Consider the following 15,969-nt stretch of genomic DNA (forward strand, 5'->3'; position numbering starts at 1 on the left):
CAGAGGATAGATTTGGGCTGGTGATATAATTATGGAAATTCTTGGAGCTTTTAAGAGTCTGAATAAATGAATGCTGTATTTTCTGCCTAAATGTAGAACCAATTCAAGTAAGAGTTAGATGGTGACCTTTTTTTTTTTTTAATTGGTAAAACAAAATTTGAGGATATGACCTAACTGTGCAGCTACAATTATCATTTGAATATTGAATTAAAGAAATAGACCCACATTCTTTGATGGTATTTGAAATTCATAGTTCTTCCCCCATGATCACCTGCCCTAATAAGTCTATCACATAGCTAAAAGGATATTAGAATATATTTCTTCTTTGAATAAACAGATCCAAAGAGAAGGAAGCAGTACAAACCCAGTTGTTTTCTTTTTTCCCCAAATTATCAATCATATAAGTTATTCCTTCTCCTATTTTGGGAAGAAGGATACCAAAAAATTGCTCAACTGAAATTCCCTTCACATGGAAAAGGATATCAAAGGTGCAATGTATTAAGTGTTAAGGTCATAACAGTAGAAACTAGCTAATTCAAGTCATGGAGGTGATCCACTATTGGGCGAAACTCAAAGACAGATTATAATAAAATGTGACAAACACATTAGTCTATGCTGAAGTATGCTGAAGTCTATGCTGAAGTAGTGTAAAGCATGGATTATGATAGCCTCAAATTTGTATATCCTCAGTGTCTAATAAAGGACATCCTGATATTTCAGCTCTTCAAAGTGTTCCCAGTATATTTAAACCAGAGGACATTAAGCTCAAATGAATGTCTTATACAATTTTATTTACCTGTTAGTTAACTATTCAATTGAGCAAATATTTATTTTGTGTCCTGTATATTCTAGACACAGATATCACTTATTGAAGAAATAATAAATATATCAAACATATATTTTCTCTCAGTGAGGCACATTTTAATGAGTTATTCAGACAAAAAAAGCAAAAGTAAGAACATGTGTAGTGTGTTAAATATTGTGATGTGGATGTACAATATATTGTGAATCCACAAAGATGAGGAAGACCATCTAATTATGGGGAAAAGCGTGGGCTTCTTAGAGTAATTACCTTCTTTTTTTATTTTTAAAAGATTTATTTATTTACTTTAGAGAGAGCGAGAAAGAGAGAGGGAACACAAGCAGGAGGGGTAGAGAGAGAGGAAGAGAGATTCTCATGCAGACTCCACACTGAGCACAGAGGCTGAGATGGGGCTCAGTCTCACCACCCTAAGTTTATGACCTGAGCTAAAGCTGAGAGCCAGAGTCTCAACCAACAGTGCCACCCAGGTGCCTCTAAAGAAAGTAACTTCTAAGGTGAAATCATAAATTAGTTTGGTTAGAGGAAATTATGGAAAAAGGATAGATTGAAGAAGAATATCCTAAACAAGATGAACAAAAAGGATGGGAAGACCCAGCATATTCCTTTTTTTGGAAAATTTAAACTAGTAATTGGGTTTTTTGCTTAATAATCTTTTCCAATGTTCTTAAATGATAGAAGTGTTTAAGAAAAGCAGCACGATTGGTGTAGTAAACTAGGGATAGTAGCAAACAACCAAAACCTTCCCCAGGAAGTAGAGGAAAAAAAGGAGGGAAAAGTTACTGTATTCTGGAGACAGAACTTCAGAGAGAAAGCAGGCAACTGGACCTGATAGTACATAGATGGAGGATACAGCCAGTCTGTGTCTATTCCTCAGGGGTTGACCTAGGACTAAGCGCTCAATCTCACCCTCTCTGAATGTCCTATTTTATTATTGTTTCATTGAATAAATGAATCAGGGAGTTAATGACTAAATAACTGTATAAGGAGTACCAACTATTTTATACAGATACTAAATGCATAAATGAAATGAATTCAGTGTGTTCATGGGGAAATGTGTTATTTTTATACTTAGGTGATTTAAAATTCTGTTGCTTGTTCCTTTCTTTTAATGATCTTATATGTATATCAAAGAACATATACATAAAACAATCTTGGTATCGAGTTTTCATAAAAGTTTTATTTACAATGTTAGCAGGATGGTACAATAAAACTTTTTTTTTTAATTTAGTACAAACCAAATAAGATCTTTCAAGGCACAAATAAAAAATAATAGGAACTATCTTTGTTACTGTTTATGTAGGTTAATGTCAGATGGGACCAAGACATTGATTATTAAATATCACATAAACTTCATTCTCTAAATCTCTGCTGAATCCCTTGCTGGGCTGACAGATTCTGTCTAATACAGGTAGACCTTAGTTGGACTCAAAACATGTTTTCAATGCCTCTTCTCTACCATTCATTCTTTAACCTGTCTTCACAACCTACTGTATGTTGAACCACAAACTAGATGCTAATGATGCAAATATTAAAAACAAACAGAACAAAAACCTGTTTCCCATGCCTGTAAACTAGTAAATGATACAGTCATTTCAATATAAAATTTGAAATGAATGAAAATGAAAGGCACAGGGGTGCCTGGGTGGCTCAGTCAGTTGACTCTGACTATTGGTTTCGGCTCAGGTCATGATCTCTGGGTTGTGAGACTGACCTCTTCAAGGACTCTGTGCTCAATATGGAGTCTGCTTGAGAGTGTCTCCCTCTCCCTTTGTCGCTTCCACTGCACAGGTGTACATGCATGTGCTTTCTCTCTCTAAATAAAAATAAATTAAAAAGAAAAGAAAATGAAAAGCACAATATGTTTTGGAAGTAAGAATAAAGGGCTTTCAAATCCTTTTTTGAACCAAAGTTGACTGCTTCAGCATTTCCCCATGATTGGGTTTCTGTATTTTTAATTATTATTACATGTGACCTACACTAGTTCATATCAAACACACCTCATGGCTTGGGCGTAGTCACTACTGCATCTGCGTTGCTCAGCTTGGGTTTCCTCACATGTACCCTGAGCACGTGGACACTCACAGATCATGCTGACTTTCTCCTCATCTTGATTCAAATCTCTTTTTTAAATTTACATTTGCAATGTAAATTCTTTTCTCAAGTCACTCATTAGTTCTTGCTATTGGAACAAATGGATTTGATCAGCTCATGCCTTTAGCATGATTTTAGTATTTTCAATATTATGTCTTATAAAACAAATGAAGATACATTCCTAAAAAATTTTGTTGACATCATTCATGTCTATATTCCAGCCTTCTGAAAGTGTGATCCGAAGGAGATTTCCTTTAATTTCTGAATTGTGAGTAAAAGATCTTTTAGAAATTGTGACACAAAATGGTAAATGAGTAGAACTTAAAGATATTATCAAGATGTTGAATGAAAACATGAATAAAAGCCTGACAAATAATTGTCTTCAGAAATATATTCAGGAAATGACTGAAGACAGGATCTAGTTAAAAAAAAAAATACATAAACATAAAACCAGGAAAAGAAATGGGAACTTACAAGTATTACAACACAGATGGACAACTAAATGAAATCAGGAAAACAATGAATGTACAAAATGAGAGTATCATTAAAGAGATAGAAACCGGAGAAGGAACTAAAATTCTGGAGCTGAAGAATACAGTAACTAAATTGAAAAGTTCATTAAAACAAATCTACAGAACTGATCAAGCAGGATAATCAGCAAACTGAAGACAAGTCAGCATGCTGCAACACGAATGCAACTTGAGGACATCATGCAAAGTGAAATCAGCCAGTCATAAAGAGACAAATGCTGCATGACTCTGCTGAGCTAAATCATATAAAGAAAATGTGAAGACACTTCCATATTCAAAGTTTTGCTTTCAAAATGAATATAGTTGATAACAATGTTTTTGCTTTGGCCACTGTGTGTTATAATGCTATAGAAATTGAAGACGGTGAGGTCTCAGTTATCTGCTTTCCATATGAAGCTGAGAAAATCTGCCTTTGCTGGCTCATGCTAGGATGATATCTGAATCACATGCTTAAGAGTTGAACCTATTATTTTAAATATGATTTGACATTTAAAATGAAGCTGACCAGAGAGAAACCTAGGATTTACATTTCATTTTAAAAATCCTTAGTGAAAGTAGTAGTCAAGACAGCTATCGACTCATGAAACTAGTATCTTGACTCCAATAATGCCTGCATCCAGGATGTCAATAATCTCCCAATAGATAATATATAGAATGACTACATATCTAATTTTATCATAATTTTAAATGTAGAATGTATTACTGCATTGCTAGAAGAAACATAAAGATAACCAAGGATCAGTCTCCCAAGGCCAAAAACCTCAGTTCCTCCTTAACTGTATGTATATTTAAGTCTCAATTATATTTACAGGCCCTTACATTATATACATGTATATGGCAAATATAAATGCTGTGTATTCAATTCTTTCATTGAATAAATTGGTAGGTTGACTATTTAACTTTAAATCTTGAGTTTTGCTCCCATTTTGAATGCTAAATAATGGTGCTATTTGTACTGTACTCCCCCTTGTCTGCAGAGGACATGTTCCAAGACCCCCAGGGGATGCCTGAAACCGAAGATAGTATAGAAATCTCTATATACTGTATTTTCCCCTATTTATACACATCTATAATAAAGTTTAATTTATAAATTAGATATGGTAAGAGACTAATGGTAATAACTAATTATAATAAAATATAATACTTATCAATACTTATCTTGTACTGTACTCACCCCTCTTCTTGTGATGATGTGAGATGGTAAAATGCCTCCAAAATGAGATGAATGGAAGTGAATAACATAAGTGTTGTGACATAGTGTTAGGCTGCCATTGACCTTCTGAGAATCCCTCAGAAGGATTATCATTCGCTTCTGGACTGCAGTTGACTGTGGAAAAACTGAAACTGAGAGAATTTGATACACTTAGGCAACTGCAATACTTGGCATATAGTAAATATTCAGTAAATATTTACCATTATTATTTTTTAAATTTTTAATGAAATTGTCTTTTTTCCTGTAGTGGCAGAGGAGGATATGGGGAACTGAGAGATGACAACTTCAGCTAGAGTAATAGCTGAAAAGCAAATAATGGACTTTAAGAATTGTGTACACTTTTGTATAGATTCTGTGGAGCATGTAAAGACAAGTACAGGAGGTCGTGATTCAGTCTGATTTACATTGTAGAAAGCTGTGATAGAATAGATAAAAATAGAGTAAAACTAATTATTAGGAGTTTTATTATAGCAATCTAAGGGAGAAACAATAATTCTAACAGCAATAGAGTATATTGAGAGGAAGTATTGGCATTTTGGAAGAAAAATGCAAGACAGGGATTGATGTTTTGTGAGGGATGAAAGAGAAGTAGAACAAGGAATCACAGATGCCTTCCAATAGTCAGGCTTGTGCTCGTGGGTAAATGATTTTTTTTTTTTAAACTAACAGATATGTATACAACCCAAGAAGTATCATAGTTAAGGAAGAAGTTACATTGTATTTTAATTATGTTTATTTTTCAGTGCCCAAGTGACCTCTAAGTGAAGATATCATATATGTGGATATAAGTACAAGTATGGGGAGTCTTTGACATATAATATCTATTGAAGCCGTGGATGTGACCATAATATCTATGTAGAAGATGCAGAGAGAGAAGGACTGACCTCTCCTGAATACACACACACACACACACACACACACACACACACACTCACACACTAGCTGGAAAGAAGTTATGAAAGAAATAAGTAGGACAGAACACTTCTCTAAAGCTGATGTAGAACAGTTTTGAGGAAGGTAAGAACTGAAAGTGTGCATTTGGGCATTACAAAGAGAAGAGAGTGTAGTTTCCTATAAAGAGAGATTAAATGTTGCATGAAGAATGGAGTGAGAAAGTGTAAACTACTCTATGGAGATCAGCAAAAAGAAAACACCTTCTCTTCCTAGTTCTACCCATTTTTAATGACTAATGTTTATCTTCCAAGTTCAGTGTTAATGAAGTCTTGAGAAATGAGGTTAGTAAATTTCTAAGTAGAGATGTCACTTATGAGATAAAGTTAATAGGAAATAGTGAATGAGTGCCTTTTACCTTGACAGATGGGGTATAAGGAGTCATGATTAACCAGGAGAACAAATATAGAAGAAAACATGTATTCCTGGTATAATACATTGAGTTTGGTTTTTGACATGTCTACCACATGTGCTGGTGGAAATATCTCATTTGAAGATAGCAATGAAGTCTGGTTTTTGAAAGAATGGTTAATGATAGGGAATCTGTGAATTCTGAGCACATAAGAATTGTTTTCATGGTTCGCAACATGTGGCTTGGTTGGGGGGATAAGAAAGAGTATAAACAGCTTTTGGTTTGCCTGAGATGTTATTGACCCTGGTGGGAACTGCTATTTGAAATCCATCTGCCAAGAAATGGCATGGTTTTCTAATTGACACTAAGGCTGTCCTACATGCTTGTGGAGTTTCTGTTAGTATATTGATAGCTAATTATTACCATGGGACTGGATGAAAGAAGAGATCAAATAAAATAGAGATAATGGGAAGTAGGAAGAAAGCAGGCTAAGGCACCAGGACTTTGGAAAATAAGTATTTAAGGGATGCATATAGAAGAAAAGATCCAGGCAAGAAAATTGAGTAGAAATGTTCAGAGATAGGGAGAAAACCAGGGTAAAATAACACCCAGAGGTCACAGGTCATCCTAGGTCTACAGTTCTGATGTGATTTGACACCCATCTGGAATAGCATTTTTTATGTAACTTAACCCACATTGAATTAACTTCCTCTTCTTTCTCCACTTTTCAAATTGTTATACTTTCTTCGGCCCAGATAGCTCTTTGCTGCCCCCTTCTGATATTTGCCTGCTACAACTCCAGCAATTGCAAGTGATTTGAATTTAGGTCAACCCTTAAAAGTCAGACCCAGAGGGCTCATAACTTGATTTTTACCATTAGGGACCTGATTTCTACACTCTGTCCTTCTAGGATGTAGAATTCTGTTCATGAATCTCAATAACTTATGGTTGTGCTAATTCTTTCTATTTCAAGTTCTACACATTTTTAATTACTGATGGTTATTTGAAGTATTGAATGACTTGAACAAAGCAATGAGGATATATTAGATTTCCAGTGCAATCCCAAATTAGTCTAACTTGTATAAGCCTAGTATCTATGCACTTGGAGAATCTTACGGATATCTGAATGTTCACTGGTCTTCATCTACTCCAAAATTAACTTCTTGTTTGACTAATTCACAAGGATGAGATTCTACCTTCAATTTATATTCAGCAATTTAAAACCTGAATGATCTAAGGTTAATGGCCCTATATGCTTCCAAATCAAAGCTGCACTGTGATAACCTTCTTAATTAGTCTTTGATGCTAGACTTCTTTAGTTATATGTGATCTCAATCCTAGTCAAATTTTTTCCTTTTGTGAAGATTATCACTTTATTTTTTCCAGCTTTATTGAGACATGAAAAATAACTTTGTGTAAATTTAGGTATATGCTGTGACAATTTTATATACATTTACATTGTGAAATGATTACTGTAATAAGGTTATTTAACACAGCCATTACATCAAAGACAACATCACATAGTTGTGTGTGTGTGTGTGTGTGTGTGTGAGCGTGCATGTGTGGCAAGAATACCTAAGATCTATTCTTTCAACAAATTTCATGTATATAACACAGTATATCTATGTTCATCATGTTGTATTGAACTGTTGTTATCATGCTGTATGTTAGATCTTCAGAACTTACTCATCTTTAATGGAAAGTTTGTACCATTTACGCATCAACTACCCATTTCCTTCACCTACCTTCAGTCCCTGGTAACAATCAATCTCTTATTCTATGAGTTCATTTTTTTTTTTATTCCATATAGAAGTGGTATTACACAGTATTTGTCCTTGTGTCCTGACTCATTTCACTTAGCATAATACTCTCAAAGTTCACCCATACTACAAATGGCAGAATTTTCTTCTTTTTCTGGTTGAATACTATTCCATTGGCTATATGTACACATTTTCTTTATCCATTTATTCATCAATGGACAGTCAGGTTGTTTTCACATTTTGACTATTTTGACTATTGCTTTGTTCAAGTCATTCAATACTTCAAATAACCATCAGTAACTAAAACTGTGTAGAACTTGAAATAGAAAGAATTAGCACAACCATAAGTTACTGAGATTCTTGCTTCAAAGGAAATGGGTCATGGCACTTACAAAGAGATTCTGTGCCATCTTTGGCAAAGCATCCAGCTGCTAACTAACCTCTAGAGTATTGGTCTGAGAAGACCAGAAACAAGTGTACATGCTTTGAAAGGAATGTAATTATGGCAAATGTGGTCAATCTAAAAGTAAGATTTTCAAGTTAGATGTTAATGAATTATAAGAATATCTACAATAAAAGTTTATTTCATTGTAAGTAGGTCAGAAATGGCAGTTTAGTCAATCTGAGTATATACTGAGGAAGTACATTTTTAAAGTTTTAAAGTTCACATTGAAAGTAATCTGAAACAAGTTTACAACCTAGAGAGTGGTTAATGCTAAGACATCTTTTGCAATAGCTGATGCCTTCTCACTGCTTATAGTTTCTCATTACTCTAAACTGTTTTGGGGGATGGGGAGTATCTTATACTATTTTATGTGTAGTTTATCTCACATCATTTGCAGTTTCTTGTCTCTTTAATTTCATATCTTCAACTTTGTGTTTAGTGCAAACAAAATGGACTATCTTATGTATCATAATGTTATCTAACAATATGCCAATGATTTTTTCCAGCAATTCACAGGAAGTATGGTAATATATGCACAGGAGAGAGAGCAATCTTTACTGAGAGATAGACTTCTTCTTACCTTTAAGGATGACATTTGAAAACAGAATTTCTGGGAATGTTTCACAAAATTTGTTTAAACAAACTAGCAATAAAGTAAAAAAGAGAACCACCCAACCCTTATTTTGCAAAGAGGAACTTTATCTCTATTTGCATGCATGTTTTGAATAAAAGGCTACAAAAGTGTTGCAGAATGTCAGCATTACATGGGTGACAATTACTGGGTGTTTTATTTCTTATTATCTTGGTTATTAATTGAAATGTTTCAAAGAAAATAAACAAGAACTGAGTTTTCAAATATTGCTTGTACTAATAGTAGTAACGGTAAAGATGATAGTAATAATAATGACATCCTTTTAAAGAATATTTTATATGCAGTAGGTACTCTACTAAGATCTGTATGTATAATATCACTTGATTATATCATTATAATTTATCCCTTTTAAAACAAGAACAATTATACTTTTGACCTGTATGATAAAAAACCCCACACAGTAGGAACAAACAGCAACAACTGTATACATTTTTACTATTATACATTTGTATCCCTACAATATAGTCACCAGGTACTATTGTTCCAAGTTGTACTTTAAAAATTATTTTTCTTCAGTGTTCCTTAACTTGAGTCAGTAATAAAATAAATACTTTGAGTACATATGGAAGTAAAATAGGAGATATACTTTTTTCCCCCATAATCAGAGTAAGTTAAATTTCCTTTTTCTCAAAGGCATAGGTTTAGGAGAGCAGATGTTTAATGTTTCTGAGTTTCTTTATCAATTGATCACCAGATTAATAGACTTCCCTATATTTCAATGATGATGATGGCTCATATTTTTAGTGATATTAGGATTAACTTGTACCAGCCACTCTTATTGTTTTATATAAACTCAGTTAATTTATCACAAGAACTCTGTTTTAGATACAGTTAATGACTGCCCCCATTTTGCAGATGGAAAGCATAAAACTCATAAAAGTTAAATATTTTGCTTTAAGTGTCATTGCAGACCTAGAGAATGGATCATCTGAATACTTTGCCTTCAGAAGATGTGCATTTTATTGAGATGTAGAACTGCTATAGGGGACATGGGGTGGGAATATATGTGGATGTGGAACAATAAATGTTCTCATGCTCTTATGCTACCCACTGTCCAAAAACATGGAATGAGAAGTTAGGAGAATTTTCAGTAATTCATTTCTATATCAGGGCATACATGCATTTAATCATTTTGTTTCACAAAATCCATTTAAAAAAGAGAGCTTACAATTTTCAACTTACAAGGAAATTATTGGTTTGTAGTAAACTGGAATGACTCTGGGTAATATTTAATCAATTTAGGTCTTGTCTGAAGGTGAGCTATTCTCATTTGTTATGACTATTGATATTTTTATTGAGATTATAAGAATAATCTAGAAATAGCTTTTTTTTTTGTAAATTTCCACAAATAGACAGCAATCATTGCCCAGTTTCCCACTAACTTAAAATGGAAACAAGTGTGTTTTCCACTATAAAATAAAATATATCTGGTTTTGGAACACCTGGGTGGCTCAGTTGATTAAGCCGCTGCCTTCAGCTCAGGTCATGATCCCAGGGTTTTGGGATCGAATTCCGCATCGGGGTTCTTGCTCAGCGGGAAGCCTGCTTCTCCCTTTGCCTCTGCCTGCCACTCTGCCTGCTTGTGCTTTCTCTCTCTCTCTCTCTCTGTCTCTCTGACAAATAAATAAATAAAATCTTAAAAAAAATATATATATATATGTATATATATATATATATATCTGGTTTTGTTTAAACCTTAAAAATATTTTGGCAGATCTATTATTTCAACAGACATTCAATTAAGGCATTCCCTATTTTAGTAATGAAGAGTTATTTTTTTAAATACTGAAACATTATTATTTATTTTTTAAAAAATTTTGGTTCCCTGCAATGCGCTTCTTAAGGAAGAAAATAGATTCTTCAGCTAACGAGAAAGGCACAGGACCAAGACTTATTTTACCCTCTTTGAGCTCTATACAGAAATTTTCATCCTTCTTTTACATCATCAGAATGAGCGGAAAAGATTTTTAAATAGTCTATCTCCAGCTGTCTCCTTTTTGGGTCCCTGGATGATTTCTCTATGGGAAATGTCTTTCATCTTTATTCAGGTGAAAGGTTTACTTGCAGGTTTTCTACAAATGAAACCAGCTAAATCTGCTAAGCTCAGAAATAAAGCTTAGAATCTTTTTGAAGGAGGCTGGCTCATCATAGCCGCTCAGCAGCAGAACACTCACTGAGACTCTGCCACCCAAACACCCGGAGGAGAGCAGGTGCCAATTAAAAGGAAGCCAAGCAGGTAGGCCCCACATGGGCAATGAAGTATCTCTCTTTTTATTTGCCAAATAGACACAACCTGGCCAATGAAAGCATGTTAGGCAAAACTATGATGCTTCTTTACAAGTTATCAAGGGATATTGGGCCAGAGCTAAGCACACGTGATCAACTTTGCCTTCGGTCCCCTGTATTCTTCCTACTTTACGCCTTTCTGAGCTGGCACACACCTCCCTTCCCATAAGACTTCTTCCAGTTTACCAGGGCACTCATCATTTTCCCCTTCCTTTCTCATTACAACCCGTTGTCAGTAAAAAAAGGTGATACATTCATCTATTCACTTCAGGATGGAAATTATGCATAAGGCTTAATGTCCTTCATGATAATTTGTCATTTTGTATGAGATAATATATAAGGCCAGAGTCAGTCATATTTAATGACAACAGCCACAGAGTTGAGAAGGATATTTTGGAAGTGTAAATTCCCCAACATTTAAGAATTACTCGTTTATTCTGTATATAAATCATATACACACATACATAATGCTAAGTAGTTCTGCGCTTGGATGCGTGTATGTGGATGGTAATGATGGTGGCAGTGATATGTAAGATGAGCATTTGGCAATTTATTTCAGTAAAAACTACTTTGATATTCTAATAAGGATACAATAAGTGGTGTCTCCCTCAGTTCCACTTTCTATCTTTCTGTATTAATTTTCGCTGTCATCCCCGGCAGTATGCCGCAGTCGACATCCTAAATGACCTTCCCACTGAAAGCACCTAAAACCGCTCAATAAAATATTTTGAAAATATTTTAAAAATGAAAGCTGACCTGGCAAGAAAATAAGAAATTCTAAGAGGCTAAAAACAAAGAGAGCAGGAAGCTTGGGACTGGAGCAGGAGGAAAGCACATTCTGAAGGGCTTTGCCCTGAGGGTATCTGTCAAATGCTTGAAGAGCAATTACATGGGGTCAGATAATTGAGAGGACTCACCATACTCCACAGGGTATAATGCATGAGGTAAAATATACAGTACAGCAGGAGAAAGAAAAGCGCAGGCAAACATCAGGCAAACCCAAGACTTAGACCCACAACTCCCAGAGTCCTTTCTTGGTATGCAAGTCACACTTTGTCCTGAGACTATTAATCTCCAAATGGGGAATGGGTTCAGGATGGGGTTGGGGGGTGAATACTTAAGTCTCAGGGGGCACCTTTGTCCTATTAAAGAAGGAAGGAATTTTATACTCCTTTGTTAATGTAGTCAAAACCAGTCTGCCTTACTATACTCAACAGTGGAAACCAAGAGAAACAAAACAGAAACCAGGAACAAACTATCTATCTGGTCATTTTCTATAAACAGGGCTAGTTTCCTCTGGGTCTGTCTCAAATCCTTCCATGGGACTATACTAAACATTATTTAGAACAATTTATTGTTTGGCCAAGGGTCATACTCAAGTTCCAAGCACCCCCAGAAGTAAGCATGAGTTTGCAACAGATTCTCTGAGATTGATCCTGAGCAAATTACACAATTTACACAGAGATTGCACAAATTACAGTTTTTGAGGGCTCTATGGGATTCAGGGACAGAAAAGGTAATTTCTTGGGCTGGACAAAGTTAGTGAGGAATCTAGTGGGAAACCTTCTGTGTGTAGCTGGACTCCAGATGTTACATTCTCTTTGTAAGGATGAAAAAGAAATATAGCTGACATACAGAAAGAAATACTAAAAATGTCTCTGTCTCAATCTAGGCATTTGGAAGGGGGGGATTTTTTTGCTGAGGATTCATAATTTTATGACCTTCATTGAATTTGTGCTCTAAACAATAATTTATTTCTGGAGGAACAAAAATAATTATTTATACAAGAACCATTCTTTAATACAATAACGAAAATATAGATCCCATGGTCCCATGAGCCCTAAAATCACAAAGCATACAAGGAAACGAAGAATAATGAATGTGAGCCATCAGAAACAATACACAGCAAATACACAAATACTTAAGATATTACAATTTCTCAGATATGCTATATAAAATAAATGTGGTTATTTTGTTTAAGAAAATGAAATATAGTTGTTAGTTTAAAGGTAAAACGTGAGAAAGGAACAAAATGCCACAAAAAAATTCTTCATGAGAATTCAAAAATGACAAAGACCATGTCTAGAGGAAAAAGGAGATAGAAAAAGGTGCAAAAGAAATTAAAGGTCTTGGCAGAGTGCAAATACTCAACACATCTACTTGGAATTTCAGACAAAAAGAGCAGGAGAATGGGGAATCTTTGTTTATAGGGAAAATTGCAGACCATTCCAGAACTGATGAGAAAATGTCTAGTATTTGAACATCCCAATGGTCTAAGGTAGAATAAATAAAAGCAAATGTCCCTCATGAAAATGTAGAGAGCCCAGATCTAGAGGTGTTTGCTATTTCATCAAAACATTTTATATTAAAGCATAGAATGTATAATGTATAGAATTATTAACTCATTACTTTGTATTCCTGAAACTAATATAACACTATATGTTAATTTACTTCAATTTCAAAAATAATAATCATATAGGTTATATATACATTGGGATTCTGTGGCTGATAAGAAATGTAAAATAAATTTAATATTTTATTAGTCTGAACTATGACCATTTTCCCTGCTCTCTATTTGTAGAGTCTTTGCTTCTTACAGTTCTTCCTAGCAACAATCACTTACTAACAAAAACCAATATTTGGAGTTTCCTGAAGTAAAGATATTTCCATTTCTTCTTTATCAATATTTCACTTCTCTATAGCAGGGTCAAAGACTTATTCTCACAGAGCTGCAAGGAGACAGTATATTTCTTTAAATTCACACAGAATTGGAAATGACTTGTCATATATCATCTTCTCAGAACAGATTTTATTTGCAGAGGAAAGCAAGATTTCCCTAAATGCCTCTAAGGAGGTTAGATAGGGACCAAAGCCAAATAAGAGGTGAGGGTGGGGATGGGCAAGAAAGAGGACAGAAGGGATATAAAATGGAAACAGTTTTGCCCGGGAGACAAATTCCTTTCAAATGTTGGCCTGAGGATTACTAGATCTTTGATTTTTAAAGTATGGTAGCCACTGAGCCTCAAAACTGAGTATGCTAGGTTCTTAAGAATAAAGCCTGCTCTACTATCCTAATATAATCTTCATATTGGTAAAATGATAGAAAAAGGCTAGCATTCATGCCTTGACTTAGAAAGAAGTAATCTTTCCCATCAGTGCTATTTTTTTTTTTTCTTAGCAGGTAGCGTCATTGTATCCCATAAGTACCAGGAATATAAATGATTAGTTTTGCATATTACAGACTGTTAACATCCTTTGCTTGTCAAATCTACAATACTGCCCAGAGTACTGTCACCACTTATTAATTTACCTTTCAAAAAGACAAAGGTACCGCATATACTAAGCATAGACCTGAAGTGACAGAGTCCTTTTTGCAACCCAAATAAATATATCACTGTCATTTAGCAATCCTGTGTGTTCGGGTGAATTTTTTTTTTAGCACTACTAGGAAGTTAAAGGAGGGTGAAAATAGAGAGACAGCTCATTGACTCCCCTTGCATACATCTATTCCACTTTAATCTTGCACATAAAAGGTCAAGCGTAAAAATATTTGCTTGGAGCAGCTGTCCTCAGAGATTTGAATTAACATAGATGGAAAGTACCACAAGGAAAAAAAGTTAATTTTACCTTAATTGGATTAAGCCAGGTCTCATCCATACTGAGAGGATGAGGTTACAAAGACTGGAAACTGCTAGGTTGACAGAAAGGGATTAATTCATGGGCTAGCGTCAGGTTGTTGACTAATAACATATTGATCGCATCTATAAGATATGCAGAATGTCTGTCAGGAAGAGAGACACTTTGGAATTGAAGATAGCTAGCCTATCTGACATGATCAAAGTTAGATTAATATTATTAAGGAGTTGCAAGTGAGCTGCATATCGCCTTAGCAACCACAGAAATTTTCTACACGTGTCGGGAACAGACCATCATAAACAGTAGCAGGACTTGTCAGTTAGAGGGAAGTGCCTGATTTGTGTTGTGGCTTCACCCCCCTCCACCACCCTTTCTTTTCTTTAATGTCTTCCAGCAGACATATTGAACTACCACGGTTTAATCCCAGCGGAGCCTGCAGGTGGTATTGTCCTTGCATTGAGGAGTTATTAAATTCTTAAGGTCACCATAAAAAAGGTTCCATTAAATTGAGTTAATAAAAACATTGGGCAAAGGTTTGCAAAGAGCACAGATGTCAAAGCTTTGGGAATTGGAATGTCTCTTATAATATCAGGCTAAAAGAATAATTTAGATCACACCACAGTATAAAAAAGACAAAAATTCTGCATTCTTCAATAAACGTGAAGTTTCTGTACCTAGTACACACATGTATAAGTGATTACTTATAGAAGACACTCATTTCTTTGGACCTCTTATTTATTTTCCTTTCTTTTTTTTTTTTAAGTTGAGACCAACTTTGTTTAAAAACAGAGACACCTAGAAAATAGCATCTGGTAGTAAAAACTCAGTAAGTTGCTATGAATTTTTGTATATGTGAACACTGATTTTTTTTAAGGAAATAAAAGAGAAAAGAAAACATGGCACTTGATTTAGGTTGACTTTAGCACTTGCTTGGATGGAGTACATGAATGTGGATTAGAAAACAGTCTTTAGCACACTTTGTCTGAATGAATGACTCAGCTGCTGAAATTCTGCATTATAAGGCCAATGCACAAAATTCCAGGACCGGGATAAAATGTCTGAAACTCTGGATTCTACCCTCTGCATACCACTTGCATTTCCTCTGGTATTATAAACACAGGTTTACAATAGCCTGATTCCTCCTCCATTTCCTGTGGAAGGGGAAGTGAATTCTATTAGCATAGCAGTGCGATAAATGTTCTAGAACTAGAACTACTCAATCTGTTCAAT

The sequence above is a fragment of the Lutra lutra genome, chromosome 4 (genome assembly GCF_902655055.1).
Source record: "Lutra lutra chromosome 4, mLutLut1.2, whole genome shotgun sequence".
In the NCBI taxonomy this organism is placed as follows: Eukaryota; Metazoa; Chordata; class Mammalia; order Carnivora; family Mustelidae; genus Lutra; species Lutra lutra.